Raw genomic sequence first — 18,067 nt, 5'->3', positions numbered from 1 at the left:
AATTCGCAGGACTTTTGCATTACTGCAAATAAACAGAATTGAGTGTGCTTGGGAACTTCCTTAGAGAGGGGGAGGGGGGTGCCGTATTTGCAGTGGACTATAGGATGCAACCTGTGCAGGCGCTTTTCTCAAAGTTGGCAAATCCCATAAATTCTTGCAGCTCATTTACCTTTTCTGGGGCTTTCTCATATCTATTGGTTCTGTCCTTTTCATCTGCATGTGTAATTTCTTGGCAGCAAATACACCCTACTTTCAGTTCATTCTCTTTCAGCTCATTCTAAGTTTGCCATGCTTTAGCATATGTAATACCTTTCCTACAGCTTTGGTCTGTTTGATATTGTTGCTATATGCCGTGACATTTTCTGAAACATTGCTTGTTTCTTCGCTGTACTTGAGCGCTTGCCTGCTTTTGTGTTGCTTGAAGTACTCTCACAAACATTTCAGCCTTTGTTGTCTACAATGTCTGCTAAAGGTTATGCCCCAGGAAGCTTCTTCAAAGTTCCTGCTGATGATACCACAGAACTGGATCCTGTTGTTGCTTGAACCATTGGCGTTCGGTATCATTCTTCGGATGGCTTTGTTGGCTTGCCTCAAGTTCATGCAGAGCCTGATGCCATTAATTATGTTGTGAATGGCTACAATAACCTACACTCAAGATAATGTTCTTCGAGCTGGTTCTGTGACATCAGTTTCAGCTTCCTTTTTGTTTCGTATGAGTGGCCGTATTCTGTTAGGGCTTGTGCCATTGGTTGCATATTGTTGATGTGCAGTTTCCTTTAGAAGTTCTGCAGTTTCCGACATCAAATAAGCATTCATCACAGTTTTGGAGAGTGCCTCATGTATTTTAGAGATTGCTTTGCCATGCTATGCCTGGTTTCATATGATGTGCAGGAGACCTAGCTAGTTGGACATGTGTCATGCTAACAGCGGGGATGCGCACTGCTGACCATTGCGAGTGGTGGTGTCTGTTGCGTATATCCAGGCGCAGCTTCATTCATGAATTGTGTTGATGTTTCCAGTGGTATTTTAGAGCTGGTATAACAAGCTTCTTTAAACTGAAAATATTTTATTTTGAGTAAGCTCTGCAGTGTTTGTCTGAAGTCTCACTATTTTTCATTGCTGGCTCTCTGTATTGTGGCACTAAAGTGAGTGATCAATCTCGTCAGCTCACCTGCTTCCAGATCGGCCTGATCCTCTTGTGTTATCATCAGTATGCGAGAGTTTGTATGTGTCTTTCTGTCCAAGCTAGGCACGTCCTGTGCCACCTGACTGGTCTGTTATGCAATGAAGTGTGTCTTTTTTTTTTTAGTATGTGCAAGAAAGCTTTTATTGAAGGCCAGGAGGTCAGGTTCCAGCCGAGGAGATTTATTTGAGGGCATTTCACTTGGCAAAGAAACACAGCTTCTCTAATGTGTAACCTCCCAACCGCATTTTCCAGCCACTCATTGGCTATATTTAGCATTTTGTAGTAATAACCTCCAAGACCTATTTCTTTTAAGGCTGGCTGCGCTATATTGGTTGTGAAGATGGCTGGTGAACTGTTTAACTATGGTTGAAGAAGCTTTTCTCTATGGCCATGCTGTGGCCAGGGTGAGATTCCTGAAGTCAGTTGTGCAGGTATTTCCTTAGTGCAACTAGTTGCGATGTGCCAGAAGGAGAGAAAGAAGTGCAGGCAGACCAGTGAAGAAAAAGGGCACATATTGTGGGAAGCTGAAAATAATCGGTGTTCAAGCAGTGAAGAGGTGGCAGACATAACCACAGCACTGACTGCCAGGTATCTCTCAGGGGACCTACTGTCAATGATGTAGAGGGCTCGACAACATCATTGGCGAGCTTTGAAAGTAAGAATGGGCTGTCCAGGTCGATTGAGAGTGTTGCAAGGAGCACTTTTTAAAATTTATTTGTGAAGGGTAGGCTTCACACTAAGACTTGCAAAGACCACCTCATAAATTTCTTACATTAGAGTATTAACGCAAGTAGCATTTAAGGAGCCCTTTAGTTTTCAAGTGCTGCATTGTCCTTCGATTTTCTCACAGCCTTTTTAATAAAAAATAGGTTGCAAAAATGATGTCTTCTGTACTAGAGCATGCAGCTGGTCTCTTAAACATATAGCCAAAAGCAAAATACATGTGCTACAGCAGGTGCATTGCACTGCAATGCCACTGCTGTTGCATATATGTTGCATTGCATCTGTTGTATATGTTTCATTGCAGCTTCCGGTTTTAATTATGAAAGGATGTAACATCTAGTTATGGAGCTAATGACATATACTTTGACTTCTGTGTTGTATGAGAAGATATCCTTATAGTCAAACTTCCTTTATGGCAGGTAGCAAGTATGCCCGTTGGTAGTTGTAGTATGTCCTCTCTGTGATGCCTTGCACCCTGATGGATTGCAGGAACCGAAGAACTGAAGCTACACCGCAGCCAGAGAACAAGATCCTTGCAGCCAGGAAGACATTTCCTGCGGTCGTTCCTTCAACTAGTGGGTGACTTTTCCAGAGGAAAGAATGTTGCAGTGAGCATGTTCCCTTCACAGTGAGAAGACTTCCTACTATGCTGAAGTGAAGAGTTTTTTTTCCCGCACATTGGGCAGGTCTGAAGAAGCTGCCGCATTCAATCCTCCAACATGAAGAATTTTCGCTCCTTGTAGAGGCGTTCCTCAATCGCTGACTGGCTTGTTTTTGATCTTGATGGTCTCTAAAAAACAAGTGCACTGACGTTAGCGATTGGTGCCATGTGATGGTTAATATTGTGAACTAATATGTGGCAGCCGTGGATGTTCATCTCAGAATGTGGTGGCTGTAAAATGTTGTGCTAAATAAAGCTGCTGTCAAAGTTGAGGTAGGTTTGCAGTTTTTTTTTTTGCTTTGTTCTATCATCAGGAAACAAAAATACCATGGTAAATTAGGTAGAATTTAGGAATATGCAACTTATATTTTTTCACAACAGATTCAAATATCCTTGTGCATCTTAGTGACTTGCTCAAATGTTTGTGCAAAATAAAACAGCAAAGTGCAAGTGATGGCTCCATGGTAGCTCTGAAGACAGCATTAATGTACACTAGGCCGACACAACATGACAATATTATGTAAGGAAAAACTACCCTTTTGCTACCTGAAGCAACTGTGAATATCCTAACGCCTGGTCCGAGATGAGTGGTGTGCAAGGTATATATATGAGCCAGTGGCTCTAAAGACTCAAGGCAATATTTGTTGTCCCGTTGTGAGCACTACAACCTCCTTACTCATGTCAAGTCATGTATGATAGTTATGAACACTGTCACTCAAATAGGCTGTGTCATGGGGAGGGTACTTTTGCAGGTTGTGAACAAGTGAACATGTGACACAGGTGATGTAGCATATATGTCGCATCTATATATCTCGTGGTTTTTTTGCCCAGTGAACAGAGCTGAAATCACAAATTTTCTTACCTGGCATGGCCAGCAAATGCACAAAGGTGGTTGAAAGAAGTTCTGTTCTAACATGTGGTCAATGACAGCAGGAAATACTAGACTGCAGGAAAGTGTACCAAGCACTTCCCAATGAGGCTACCGTAGCCCAGTATAAGCCCCTTTCTAATCAAGCTCCCAGCTTTGCATTTTGTTCACTTATTTACATGATTAGTATGTAATGCCATAATTCAGATGTATTTCAACTCCCTCTTCTGCTTCTTGGCCCCACCATGAACGTCCCACACACTACAGAGAAGCAGACCTTCTTCCATCTCGCATCAATTCTTCACATCCCAACATGCACACTCCCAAGAACCAGGAAGGAGTCTATGACATAGATGCTACATCACCAACGTGTTATGTGCTTGTTTGTTCCCAACGTGCAAAACTACATTTCCCATATTGCGGCCGAGCCCTCCATCCCATGCACTGTGGGGCATAGCAGTCTTGATCCTGTCTTTGAAACTCTCCAAGAAGGAAGCTAGTGAGGGCTTTAGATGAACTTTGTAACATTATTTTTGGAACTGCATGATATTGAAAGCTCAGGTCTGCATCTGATTTTGCTGAAATAATTGTGAACATGCACTAACTGACGCCGTTGCAGTAGATAGAAAGTTGGGTGATATCCATTTAAAAGGAGAAACAACACAGTCAGGGACAAGAAAATTTATGTACACACTAAAAATGCACTATGCTTATCTTTCTTCATTTGACATCTGCTTTTATGCTGTTTCCATTAAAGATGAACTAAACAAGGAAATCATGGATACTTGTATGCTCTCACTAGACACACTAATTGGTATGTCATTGAGCTAGCTTGAATACAACATGAACTGGAGGGCTAGTTAGTCTGACATTTCAAGTGGTGCAGTGCAACGGCACGAAGCCTAGCCAAGGGACCGTCTACTTTTTCACTCTAATACACAATATCATGGCGGTCTGTAGCTGGGGCCTTTGGTTTTAAACGAGACTCTGGTGAAACGGAGATACCATTACCTACAGAAGCTCGCATCAAACGGCTGCACATAACTGATGTCCCTGTCTGCAGTTAGCAGCTTGTTGTAGTCTTAGTGCACAGAGAGTCGTCCACTTCCATCGAAATGGCTGTTGAGCCACGAGAAGGTTTAATGTGCCCTGCTGCAGGTGGTAGTGGATCAAGTACCACTGCAGCTACGTTTGTTTTCCTAGCTGTACAGGCTCCCTCGTTGGCCTCTACTCTGGCTTCTCTGGTAGGAGGCTTCTCTGTTTAAACCTTTGTGCTGACAAGAGGTTTTAGTCCAGTAGCCACCTGTGTACCTGGAAACATTTCATATATTTAGAATTGTTGGCAAGCATCCCGTCTACGTTTAATGTCATCAATCACATAGCTTTCTTTAATGCCTTTTCATAACACTACTACAGCTTTATCAATAATGACTTACCAACAGAACGATGCTCCCACGTTGTCTGTGTTGCCACAATATGTGTGCAAGTAGCTGAAGGCTGCGCTTGCGATGCTTCCTACAGATAGATATAAATATAGTGATGGTTACAGATCTGAACCTTTTCATGCTTTCGTTTTCAGGTGCTGTATTAATCTCGTTTTCAGGTGCTGTATTAAGTGAACTGCCCAGAGCAAAATGCAAACACTGGGAACCTGCTACACATGCACAAATATTCTGAAAGTGGAGAACTGATATATCTAAAAAATTTGCACAAACAAACTGTTTGTTGAGTTTCAAGATCTCAGCAAAATTTGGAGACTTATTAGCAGCACAAACAAAAAATACACAATGCAGGGTAGTAGACTACTACAGCGTTTCATGAACCAATACAGCAGCTCACTATTTTTGAACGTCCGGTCTCACATGTTAATCCAGTTAATATATGTGCTTCGAGTTTCTTTTCTTAGTGCAACAGTGCATACCAAAGCCTCGCATCATCCACTGAACAAAATGAACTATTTGAACTCCAAAATAATCTCACCTCTACAGGACGAGCTAAAACATTTGAGTTGCTTCCAGAAGGTTCCTCAAGCGATGGTTGAACATGTGAATGGAAGCACATTAGGACATATCAGTTGTACTAATTTGCATAGCTAACGTACTCGGGCAATAGAGCCATCATATGCAATACAATGCAAAGCTGTTCAGTTCAGTTGAAAACTAAACACTTACATAGTAGTATGTCAAAAGACTTGCATCATCCTAAGGACAAAATGAACTATCCAAAATATTCACATCTCTACAGGAAGAGCTGTGCATTTGGATCACTTCCAGTAGGTGCCTCAAGCGATAGTTGAACACATAACTGCATGAAAGCACAAAGACATGGCTACAGTTGTGCTAGTTTATATAGCTTCAAGCAATAGATCCATCATATATGTGTGCAACCTATTGCAAAGTTATATATGCAGCCTAAATTTAAGTGTAATCATGTATTATTAACGCCGTGATCAGTGCTAACCTGTCCAGTGGACACTTGTGTAGTGCTGAGGTCTTTCGGGCTTCCTGGCAATGATGGTTTGCCATGCTAGGAAAAGAAAGGAAACTTGTGCGTAATCAACATAGCGTTAATGGCAATGTTGGTTTCATTATTCTGCATATCAATGAGAATGAAAGGAGCCAACAGCCTGCGAGTCCAAAGTAAAAATAGGGGATATCTTTTTTTTTTATCTGTGTACCGCATGTTACTTTTCCTTCTACTTTGTATTTAATTATTTCATAGTACAGTTTCATAGTACAGTTCAACCGCCTGTAGACAATTAGTGAGAAGTTATTCGAGCCATCTTCTTGCTTTAAAGTCTAGCTCCAGATTGTTAATTTTCCTTAGTAATCCTTTATAAGGTACACAGTCAAAGGCTTTTGAAAAATAGATGAAGTTGCCATTCACATAACGAATCAGGTGCAGGGAAGTGCGAATGTCCGTTACCAGTTCGTAAATGTATGAAAGCTAACAGAAGCCGTGCTTATTTTTTGTCAGTAGATTATTCTGATTTATGTGTGCCTTAATGCGGGCGTAAATAATGTGCTCAAGCAGTTTACAACTCATTGGCTTCAGCGAAATGGTCAGTTAGTTGCTGAAAAGTGTGTTATCGCACGATTAATGCATTTAGACAGTATGAGTCATACGGCACACAAATCGACTGCTGAAAAAAAGCGGAAAGTACAACTGAACACTCGCTTGTTTTAAATGCTTAGCAGACACGCCATCTGGTCCCGTCCCAGCATTGTTCGGCAGTGTATAGCGCATCTCACGCCATCTACACCGATGACAATGGACAGGAATGCAAACCTAATCCGCCTTTTGCGGGAGGATGTGGCGCCAACATGTGGGAGTGTCGAACAACATATTAGACAGCAGTGTAGCAGACGACACGAAAGCGAACCATGCCGGCTGTTTTTGAGGGTGACAGTCGGTTCACGCCATCGCCTCTCCGGCTGTCCACGCCGCCGCCAGTCCGGCAGCGCATGCCGTCGCCTGTGCTTTCATGTCGCGATTCGCCGCCACCGTCCGGCGACAGTGAACGCGAATCATGGAGCGACAGCAATTCAAAGTTTTTAATCAGTAATTACAAGGAAGCCAAAGATAGCATAGGCAAAAGGGGTGGCTTTAGGTAAGTCGCAGCGCCTCAAATGTCGCAATGACGCCTTCTTAAACGCCATATATGTCACATATCGGATTTCTGCAATGCGACACTGGCGCACTTCGTGTTACTCTATCTGGTTTTGTAGCTGAAGTTTACAATGCACCATGTTTCCTCAGCAATAAGCTATAGTGGCAATAGATACCTTTACCGTCTACTTCTAGAAGCACGTCCTTCACTTTGTTTTCTGTTTCACCTCCTCCTCGGCCTTATTAAGAGTTGTACAAAATTATACAGGTCCGTGGCACAAGCGTGGAACGTACTGTAAATGCTGTTATTATTCAAGAACTTATATACCAGCGAAATACTAACTCTTGACAAATGCTCATTTCCTCAAGACAAAAAAGATCATGTGGGAGAAGCTTTCACATCAAATAAATGATGAATTTGGCAGCCACTTCACACCACAGCAAGTAAAGAACAAATGGAAGACTATGGAGAGGGCGTACAGAAAGTCAAAAGTAAAGAATGGTCCGTCCGGCCATTCACGATCAACCTGACTGTACTAACGGTATGGACAACAGACATTTCAGCTGTTTGTTCCAGTAACTATGTTTATCCTCTGAAGTCAATATTTGACATTGTATTTTTTTGACAGTGAACACTCCAAGGTGCTGGAGAAGGAACACCGCGTTACCCCTGTGGCATTAATTGCGCCAGGAAGAATAGTTGCGTAAGTTTACATAAAAATTTACCTTTTTTTCGTTGGATCCAATATTGTAAAATAGTGTCATCTCATTCTGAGCACATATTGTACAACTGTAGTATTTTAGTAGTGGTTCTAATTTGGTTTTACATGCTTGCATGCATGTGTGTTTATGAAGGGGGCCAGTACCAAGAAATAATGACTAATTAGTGAATTGTTATTGTACAATTCAGATAAAGTACATAACCTTGAACCTGTATATCATTTTTTCATTCACATTATAAAGCCCTCTCCAGCTCTTAAATACCCTGTGCGCTGCTCTGCTTACAGGAATGCTGTGAAACCAAGCTACCCAAACGCTTATTCTCTGCAACTTGTCTTGTTTGGTTATAACATGAAAGAAACACTTTTATGCACATTGAAAATAATGAAACTTTATTAATAAAATTAATAGGGTAGAAGAGAACACGCTGCCCGACAATGGGCCCGCTGATGTTGAAGAGGAACCACCTATGTCCTCCCGCAGCACCGAAGCAACAGCCGCTAGGAGACATAGCCGGTAAGGTACAGGACTGCAAATGGCAGCCTCATAAAGGTGCTTCAAGAAGCACTGGATGAGAAAACGCAGCAGCGTGTGGAGAAAATTCATCTCCTAGAACGCCTAATGCGAGCTGCAGACGCCAATAAAGAAGAGTCAGACCAAGTTCACATTGCTCCTATACTTTTTCGGTCAGCACGGGTGCTGGGCTATTACCTTCCTTCGGCTTCCACAGTGACCTGCATTTGTATCACTCTCACTTCGATCTTCATCATTACCAACATCATCATGAGCAGGCCGATCTGCAAGCCTTATTATGAAGTCTCTCAGAGTTGCACATGTTATGAAGCACACACGCGCCCATAACTATACAACACTGCATGACTGTTTTAGTATCTACAAGATAAAGTCTTCTTCAGAAGCTCAAATGTGTTCTCAATGGCAACTCTTTGCTGGCTGTGAAATTTGTTAAATCTCTTCTTCCACGCAGGAAAACTTGAACCATTGTCCTTGTATGGTGTTAAAAGCCAAAGCAACAGGGGATACGTAGTATCTCCGAGTAAGTGGTCTCCGCATTTGCTTGCAGCTTCCTCAAAGAATGTGCTTTCGCGCAACACCCGAGCATCTTGCACTGAACCGGGAAATCCAACAAAACAAGTTTCGGTCGTTGCAAACAGCTTGGAGCATTACCGATGGAAATTCTCTCTATTGATGTAGGATCCAGTTGATTCTTCAGGCTTCAGTATTTCGATATGACAGCCATCGATGCATCCAACGGTGTTGCGGGGCGTTTCGAGCAGCTTTTTGAAAGGAAGGACGTTTTACTGCGGGCCATGTCGGCAGCGCTTGACCAGCATATCATCTCATCGCTGATTGATTGCAGAAAGTTTAGCATCCTTTGAAAGCACAGCACAACCGATGACTCGGCCACGTCGAATCTATCAGCAACTGAATGCATACTCGTTTGAGCCCCGAGGTAGCACAAAGTGATCAGGTAACTTTTCTATGCTATGATTTGAGGACGACATGAAACACTCCTCGGATAGTACGGTGATAGCCGAAATCGCGTGTAAAAGTCCTCAAATGTTCCACGAGAAAGTCTAAACAGTTTCGTGAATTCAAAGGCGAAGTATTTTGTCGTTACGAGTTCAAACTAGCCGTTCTCTCGATGACGCTCGACCCGCGCCACTTTGCACAAGGCAACAGAAAGGGTTGTGTAAAATTCGCCATCACTGTCTGAGTCAACGAGCTCTATTACTGCTGCCATCATATGCTCAATTTTCCACAGCGCACAGCATTCACAAGAAGAAAATCAATGCTGCGCACATATGTCACATGTGCCACGCGCAAACAGGCATGCAAGTGTGGTCACTTGTCAGCTTCTCAAGCATCGCAAGCGCAGAGGGAGGGCGCTTGCGATGCTACACACACACACAGGCAGAGGTATTGGGAACATACACACAGGCAGAGGTATTGGGAACGTTGGTTTTAGGGCGACCTCACCCCCTCGGCCGCGTCTTCTAGTTTCCCGAAGGGGAAGAACGGCGCCGAGGAGACGGTGATTGTCGCTGTCTGGGTTGGCGGCGTCAAGCTGCGGTTCGAAGCAGGCGATCCGCTTCGCATCTGTGCCGGGCGGTATGTATCCACAGCGAGTGTCGGATAAAAGTCAGTGTCGATATGATCAGAAACGTTAGGCAGCGGGCGATGGTCTTGTGGTAGCAGGCTCCGCCGACGGCAATACCGGGAGGTGTGTCCGGTCATACCACAGCTATAACACACAGGTTGCCGGCGCCCCCGGTCCGAGTAAATGCGGGTGGAAACTCGTTCTGGTTGCCGATAGTAATCGGGATGGCGTGGTAGGTGGTTCTTCGGCCAATCCGTGGCTGAGAAGTGCTTAAATAATTATGCTGGCTGCTCTCGCCAAAACGTGACGCATTTAAAGCCGGAGTCCAGGAAGTTCATGGGGTCGAGAGTTCTGCTTGCAGCACGCAACCGTCATACTGGTGTTCGTCCTGGCACGCAGAATCTTTGTCACGCAGTAATTCTTCCCGCACGATCCGGCGTGTCAGATCAGCCATGGACTCCGGAGCACTGACATAACGCTCGCAACAGATGTGACGTTGGCCAGTCGCCCAAATTTAGGAGTGATGAGACGCAACTTCAACGTTTCGAAAGTGCGGCAGTGCCTGATGAAGTCAGCTGTAGAGTTCAAATTGTCTTTGCTGATAAGAAAATTATAGACATCTACAGCGATACCTTTGAGCAAGTGCCCCACTTTATCTTCCTCGGACATTCGAGGGTTTGCAATCTTGCACAATTTCATAATATCCTCGATATATGCGGTCCAAGTCTCGCCAGGTACCTGGGCCCGCTGCATCAATGTTCGCTCTGCGCGTTTCTTCGCGGATCAGTCGCCAAAGCACTCCTTTATCTCTTCTGTGAAACAATCCCAGGTGGTAAGTGAGTCTTCATGGTTGTCAAACCAAACTAGGGCAGTGCCTTCCGAGAAGAACACTACGTTCACTAGTTTCACGGTCGCATCCCAATGATTGTACCGGCTCACCCGTTCGTAGTTGGTTAGCAACTCGTCGACGTCCTCATCAGATTTTCCACCAAACGTGCGCGGCTCGCGATAGTGCTGCCAGTTGCTCCCCGCAGATGTTGTTCGATCAGCGTCGCCGCCTTGAGCCATGTTAGATGGTAGGGGTGGCAAACCAGCGAGTCGGCAGCTTCGTCAAAGACAACGGGGATGCGTGTTGATCTGCGCAAACTTCACCACAACTGTTACGTACTTAGTACGTAACGGGGGTGTTTATTTGTCGTCTAAAGCGCTGCGTGTCCCCCAAGGAACACCAGCACACACCACGGTGGCTTCTACGCTTCTACTGCTACGCTGGCCTCTTCATCCCTAAGCGATCAGCTGCCGATCGGAAGTGTAAGTGTTGGTTGAAAGGAGCATAGACAGGAGTTATACATAACTAGATTTTTTCTGCGGGATGGGGGGCCGGAGGGGGAGATAAACTGCAACAAGGGAAGAACACTTCTCCAAATGGCTCACCGACAACAATAAGAGCAGGAAGCTTCTCCGGTTCCTAACGCAATATAATTTAGACGGGTTTTTATATTAGCCTTATGACAAGCTTGCGCAAAAAAAAACAGCGCTCGATTGCAGCAGTGAAACGATCGAGTGACACAGTGCAGCGCAATATTACAAGTGGCTCATAAATGCACGTTTATTTTTGCCCCGCTTTTGCAGGAACAGCAGGTGCAGATCATCAGCCAGCTGGATGGAATGGAAGTGGACCTCGCAGGAGATGGGCGTTGCGACTCCCCGGGCTACAGCGCCAAGTACTGCACGTACAACGTTGTTATCATTCAGACTGACCATATTCTACAATGGGAAAAGGTAAGAATAGAAGAGGTAAAACATTGCTGCGATACAAAAATTGGCAAGCTGCAATTCATATTAACTATGTGAAGTAACCTGCAGTGCCCAATAGCGAGAGCATGGAACCTGGCTTCAACCTAACGAGTCTCAGTGGACTTTAACAAAAGGCGATAATTTCTGTATATTATTAGGAGAAATTATTTTCAACCTCGAACAGGGTATCTTGCTGGGCAAGTTGGTTATTCATTGTCAGAGAAAGAATGCTATAGCAGACTACCGTCGTCTGCTATAGCGTTCTTTCTATGGCAATGAGCGCATGTGTGTGTGTCCTCCTCTTCCTGGTCCGTCGTCTGCTATAGCGTTCTTTCTCTGACATTTTCAACCTCACCAAGAGTGTCCTTGGCAAGTGCTGCTTGCATGTCTATACATAAAAAGAATCAACCTAATTATTATACAATACAAACAATTGAATTACAAAATGTTTCATCGTTGTAAACCATTGGAAAAGAGGTACATTTGCTAACATATTATTAAGTAATGAGTTTTTAATTTCATCTATCTACAGACTGCCACCCAGCTATCCGTACATATTGCAAGAACAGCAAATCGCACATACAGCATTATTTTGATGCCTTGCACATTACTAAAGATCCATGAAGTTGCTTGCTTTAATTTGGGCAAGCACATGATCATAACATTATTCTGCAGTGGATTTAGGAAGTTGAAAGCTGTGAGCAGGTCGAAGGGCTGTGAAGCAATAGAACCATGGATCCAGACAATCACAAGTCGTGTTTACTATGTTGCTGCCCTGAGCCAGGGTGATGGTGACCTGATCATCAGCATGTGGTGCAGCCTGTTGAACCACATATGCGATAAGAATGATGGCCATGATGGTCCTTACAGCAAATGCCTGCATGAGCTCCTTGCAAACAAGCAATGGATGAGCAGAGGTAATCTGTTTTGTATAAGTTCTTTTTCGTAAAGTTTTCACCTTGATGCTGTTTAGCAGGCGCATGGCTCACATTTGTGGCATTTGTCAACCAATGATATTTTTAAGGGATAGGTAATGCAAATAGAACTTCACTGAAAAAAAATCTTCCACACATCTGTGCATAACAGCAAGTTGACATATGACATAGCCGAAAAAGAAACCCATAATGAAGTGAAGAAATAAAATAATGTAAATGTCAGCGCTGAGACTGCAAGATATTTTAATACTGCTTGGTTATACATGCAAGTTTGGTTTGGTCCCAAAGCAACTTTGGCTATGAGACATGCCGTAGTAGAGGACTCCGGAAATTTCGACCACCTGGTGTTCTTTAACGTGCACAGACATCGTACAGCACACGAGCGCCTTGCCATTCGCCTCGATCGAAAAGCTGCAGCCGAGGCCGGGATTCGATCCCGCGTCCTTGGGATCAGTACTCAAGCGCCGTAACCACTGCGCCATCCCGGCAGGGTGTGCATGCAAGTATGGAACACAAATACAATGCGATTTTCCATACTGTCCTATACTGACAATTTTAAAGGAGACAAAGTGCAGCTCAACAACATTTCTTAGATTCCTTTTCACACTAATATAGTAGCACAAGACCTGGGGTATTTTTATAAATATGATGCTAAAACTGTTTTCAGCTGCAATGCAGCAGCTGTAAGCAGGTGCAGCATCTACGATTGACTAGAATGCTACTAATACTGCAACTCATCCGGAAAATACATATCTGTATATATATATTATATATATATATATATATATATATATATATATATATATATATATATATATATATATATATATATATATATATATATATATATATATGTGTATATTTTAACAGATTCATGTGCTTTCATGAAGCAGAATTCCATTCTGAACAACTCCCAGTTTTTAAGTGACGTTCGACAACTGTCTCCCAAAACCCAAAAATCTTCCCTTGAATCTTTTCGCAACTTGGTCATCAGGTTTGCTCCCAAATCAATGGCAGACTCGGATGGTGCAAGTAAGGTACGTTGGATGAAAGAGAAGACTAAGACATTATTTTTCACTCCAGTGTGACTATGCAGTCCAACTTTTCTACATGGGATGTGCAAACAATAAATCCCTGCATGAAGCTTTTAATGTATGCACATAATATTGTCATTATAAAAGGAACAGAGGTGAGAGGAAATAGAACCCAGTGCGAAAACGAAAACTAGAAGTTCATCTATAAAAGCTTGTGCTTCATTTGCTCCATTTACTTTTGCTCCTTTTGATTCTTCAACTTGCTAAGCAGCCCATTGCAACTAGCAACTAAGCAGGCCGCTTTTAGTACGTGCTATGGAATAGCCCTGGAGGGCTGAAAAATTGTACTGTGGCTAATTTCAAGCACCCCAAAACAGTCTTTCTCATGGTGTAGTGCTGAGATCTGGAGAAACAGAGAAAACGAGTTCAACTGTTTTTTATGTGAGTAGGGAACAGCTGCTCTGTTACTGGATGCATCTGGGGCCTTCTTTTTTATAGAAGTTGAGTTTGACTTCAGTCTCCTCAGTGCAGTGCTTGACCTGGAACTCTCATGTTATTAGGCCAGGTAAAACGAGGCCCTAGAATTGGGATTCACAGGAGTCGACCCTGACATCTGCAAAAAAAAGGGCCCGCCACGTAACTCAATCTCAACTAGCCTAGCCATTCTGTAATCCTCTTCCATGGAAAAAGTGAGACAGGAGGCTATAGACGTACTGCACAGGCCACCCAAGGGTGCTCATTGAAAGTCATTGCTGTCATGTTAGAATGGGCAGATAGGATGAGATAAAGAACAGCGCACCAGGAATACATACAGACAGAAATGATAAGAGCTGAGACACTGCAATGACATAAATTTGAGGGTAAGCATGGAGGGCAGGCTGGAAAAACACCTCGTCTCTCTTTAGTGCTCCTCATTTTAGTGCAGTCCCAAGACAAAGGTAGTTTTTAAAGAACTGGAAGTTATCAGCGCAAGTTTTTGACCCCTCTAGTATCGTCTCGAATGTACCGAAGCTGCTGTATTGAAACTTAAAGAATGCTCAAGGTTCACTTGATCACTTGGACTAATGATGATCGCTAGAATAGAACAGCAGGGAGAACACGGGTGATTCACGATATGACGTTGTATAGCCCATGTCATACATTCATTTTGCAGCTTTAAGATCACTGCATCACATTCTCAATTCGATATAAAGGCTCTAGATATAAAAGCTAAAACAGAAGCAATCTCTGCTACCGTGATGTGAATATAATGCATAACGGTACCATATAGTAGCCTCTACTCGGCATAATTTTGCTAGTTGGTAACAAGAAACACATTTTTTACAAAGTATGAGAAATTCATTCATATTTCCCTTCTTTTTGGTCACATCTGCCTGTTATTCACTTTAATAAAAATTCTTCAAAGCTCCATGCACAGAAAAAAAAAAGGAGAGGACCACTGGAAAATGAAAATCGCAAAATCAAGAAAGCGACATTTCAGTGCGGCTCCAGTGAAAATGAAGCCTACTTTTTGTAAGATAAAATTTTGTTCTACTTATAATATTACACGACAAAATAAGTAAACTGTTTTAATCTCGATTACTATTTCACGCAGCGCACGTCCACAGGCTCCTCCAGGATGCGGAGAAACGGTCTTGGGGCTCTTCACACAGAGACAGCTGCAAGCAAAGCTTCAGAGCGCCACTTTATGACTGATGCCTATGAAAGACCGTCAAAAGAAGAACTAATTACTGCACACAGGCACAGATTTGAGCTTCATCACGACTATTCAATTACACAGTACAACAGTCAGTATACTTGACCCAAATGCTCAACAGACTGGCATCAGCGCCGCAAAGCATTGGCCGCTGGAGCCGAAACAATTGTTTCAGTATGTTTGCTGCAACTAACAATAGCTGAAGCGCAGTTTCATATGACTTTTTCTGTCGTAGTGAGTGCAGTCTTGTACCCATGTCTCTGTGTTTCGCTTCTGGCTGCGGCCAAGCAAAAGTGCACACAAAACATGTTGCTGTTTGCTTATCGCGGCCACTTCACATGGTGTACGACCGCTCGCAGACCCTTCAAGTATTGCATCAAAGCTGCCGCTTGAAACAAAAAGTAGGAAAGGCAGAGCAAATGTGGGTTCAGGGTGTGTGTATAAGGCTAGATTCCTAATAAATATGCCGATCAGAGTTGGTCAGCTTCTTGAGACCAAGCTGGAAGTAAATGGAAGTAATTAGCCGTCTTCACAAGTGAACATGTCACATCCCTCCTTTCACGGGCTCGCAGTTCCCCATCCGTTAGGCTACACAGTTTGCAAGACAACAGTGTAATTTCGCTGATTATTATGTGCGCGAAATACTCCTGTGTTCTTGGCGATAATTTATACTGCTGAGGGACTAAGAAAACACAGCGCTTCGCCGCGGAGAGAATGTTTTTTTTAATAACATTGTTTACTGCCTCAGGGCATAATGGAATATACTATAGGACTTATCTAGAGAAATGCTGTAAGCCTTTTCTCGATTTAAAGTTGTTTTCTTTGTTTCTTTGGTGCCTCCTCATCACTGCACGTCATGTGAAACCTTGCAAGGGGCAGATACAGCATCCGTATCCTAATACGTGTTTACCGCGGTGGCTTGTATCTCTCCGGCTCTACCGCTCAGTCGTTTGTGGCGAAACTGCACACGGAGCTTTGATATTGCAGTAACTTTTATTTCCTTGTAGTAAGTTAGGTAAGGGTGCTTAATTCGTTGCTTTTTTTTTCGTTGCTGCTGCGTACAATGCGAACCAGCAATTTGCGCGAGTGTCAGGGGCCGAAATCTGCCAATGCCGGCACACGATACCACGGGTTCGCGCATCGCGCACGGCCGAGACAGGTCGGTACAGTTGTCTTAGCTAATTTACTACAAGACCAAAGTTTATACGCTACAAACTTACTACGTGCCAAAATGAGCTTGACGCAATCAAGTCAACAGTTGAGACGGCAGGATTTTAAAAGCCGCCACAGTAATGATGCATCACAAGAAACTCTCATTGCACCTATCAAACCATCGTTTATCTGTGCGCTATATTCAGGCTAGTAAGCACATTACTTACCAGCGTATGTTGTAATACGCACTCGATCCGAGGTGCGTATTATGGTTTGGTGGACACGGGAAAGGAGCGGTTGCCTCCGAAATTTTGCTGCAGTTCGTACGGCGCGGTGCACTGACGCACGGCATTTAAGGCACGTACCTAATGCTGGTGACCGGTAAGCCGACTTCGAAGTGCATTTTGCATGGGAGACACAAGAAACGAGAACGCACACAGGCGCAAAGCACCCTGCAGGGAACTGAAACGAGGTCGTCGCGCGCGACAACGTGGCTGTTACCGTGGTGCCCGCGCGAGGCCGGAAGTGCAAGGAAAAAAGCTTTTAAAAATGTTTTTCTCTACAGAACATTCTAAATTTATTTCCTGATAACTAAAAGTTAAGCGTATTTCAATTATTTTGGCATAAGTGGTAGTTTAATAATAGTCATTTGAAAACGCATGTACGTAGCAGCGTTGCACAGAGGAGAAGGAGAACCACAAAAGTTGAAGGTAAGAGAGCGCCAACTTTCGAATAGGATTTCGCGACCTGTACTGTTTTATAATGTTCAAATGTGTATCGCAGCATAATCTAGCGATTGAGATAGTTTGTGCGCAATGCTCGGTAGGTGTTTGTGGGCCCCTTTAAAATCGGTTTTCACAGACCGCACGGAACGTTTTCAAAACAATGTGTGTATAAGTGAAAACAAAACACCGCCCTGCATACACTCTTAAATATTCAAAAACTGCCCGAGCAAGCATGGGGTTCTGCGATCAGACGCTGTCCGAAATATATGTACAAAGCCGGGCGCTTAGTATCTTGTAACTAATTGACTGTGGCTCGCCGCGCACTCAAGACAATTTGCGCAGGTAGCTGATTGAGCGTGCGGTCACGCTTTGGTTCCACGCACACCTGCTATGCACGACTGCTCAGTTTTCAGCGCAAATGTCCATATCGCAGCCAGCAAAATAAGTCCACGCGTTTCCTTCCATGTAACCCTGATAAAAATTCACCTAATCCTTGAAAGTCATGCTTTGCGCAGTTATTTCGAGCAGGATACGCAAACAGAACATTTGCTATTGGTAGGAGATTATACAGAGCCCCTTATGGGACAAAGGCATGCATGCTGCAAGGATATGTCTCCCTGGAGACCTGTAAGGTATTGCAAATAAATAAATAAATATATATATATATATATACTTACGGTCTAAGATGACGACGTTTGGTTTGTTGCCGTTGCTGCACTCCGTACGTCGACGATATTTCACACCTCTGCTATTCACAAAATATGTTGCAAGCAGTAACCGGAGCACATGTAACATGTGTAGGCGCAAAAGAACGAAGTTATACACGGAACAATGTAAAAGAA

At 43.5% G+C, this 18,067-nt stretch overlaps 2 pseudogenes; one reads left to right on the top strand and one right to left on the bottom strand.

Annotated features, from left to right (window-relative positions):
• Positions 1-7,428: 7,428 nt before the first annotated feature.
• LOC146184578 (uncharacterized) lies at positions 7,429-8,762 on the top strand (annotated as a pseudogene).
• A 1,565-nt stretch (positions 8,763-10,327) lies between these two features.
• LOC146184577 (uncharacterized) lies at positions 10,328-10,954 on the bottom strand (annotated as a pseudogene).
• Positions 10,955-18,067: the final 7,113 nt, after the last annotated feature.

The sequence above is a fragment of the Amblyomma maculatum genome, chromosome 7 (assembly GCF_055883805.1).
Source record: "Amblyomma maculatum isolate TAMU_Amacu chromosome 7, ASM5588380v1, whole genome shotgun sequence".
Classification (NCBI taxonomy): Eukaryota; Metazoa; Arthropoda; class Arachnida; order Ixodida; family Ixodidae; genus Amblyomma; species Amblyomma maculatum.
The sequence above is the reverse complement of the archived record's forward strand: the minus strand, read 5'-3'. Positions and strand labels throughout refer to the sequence as shown.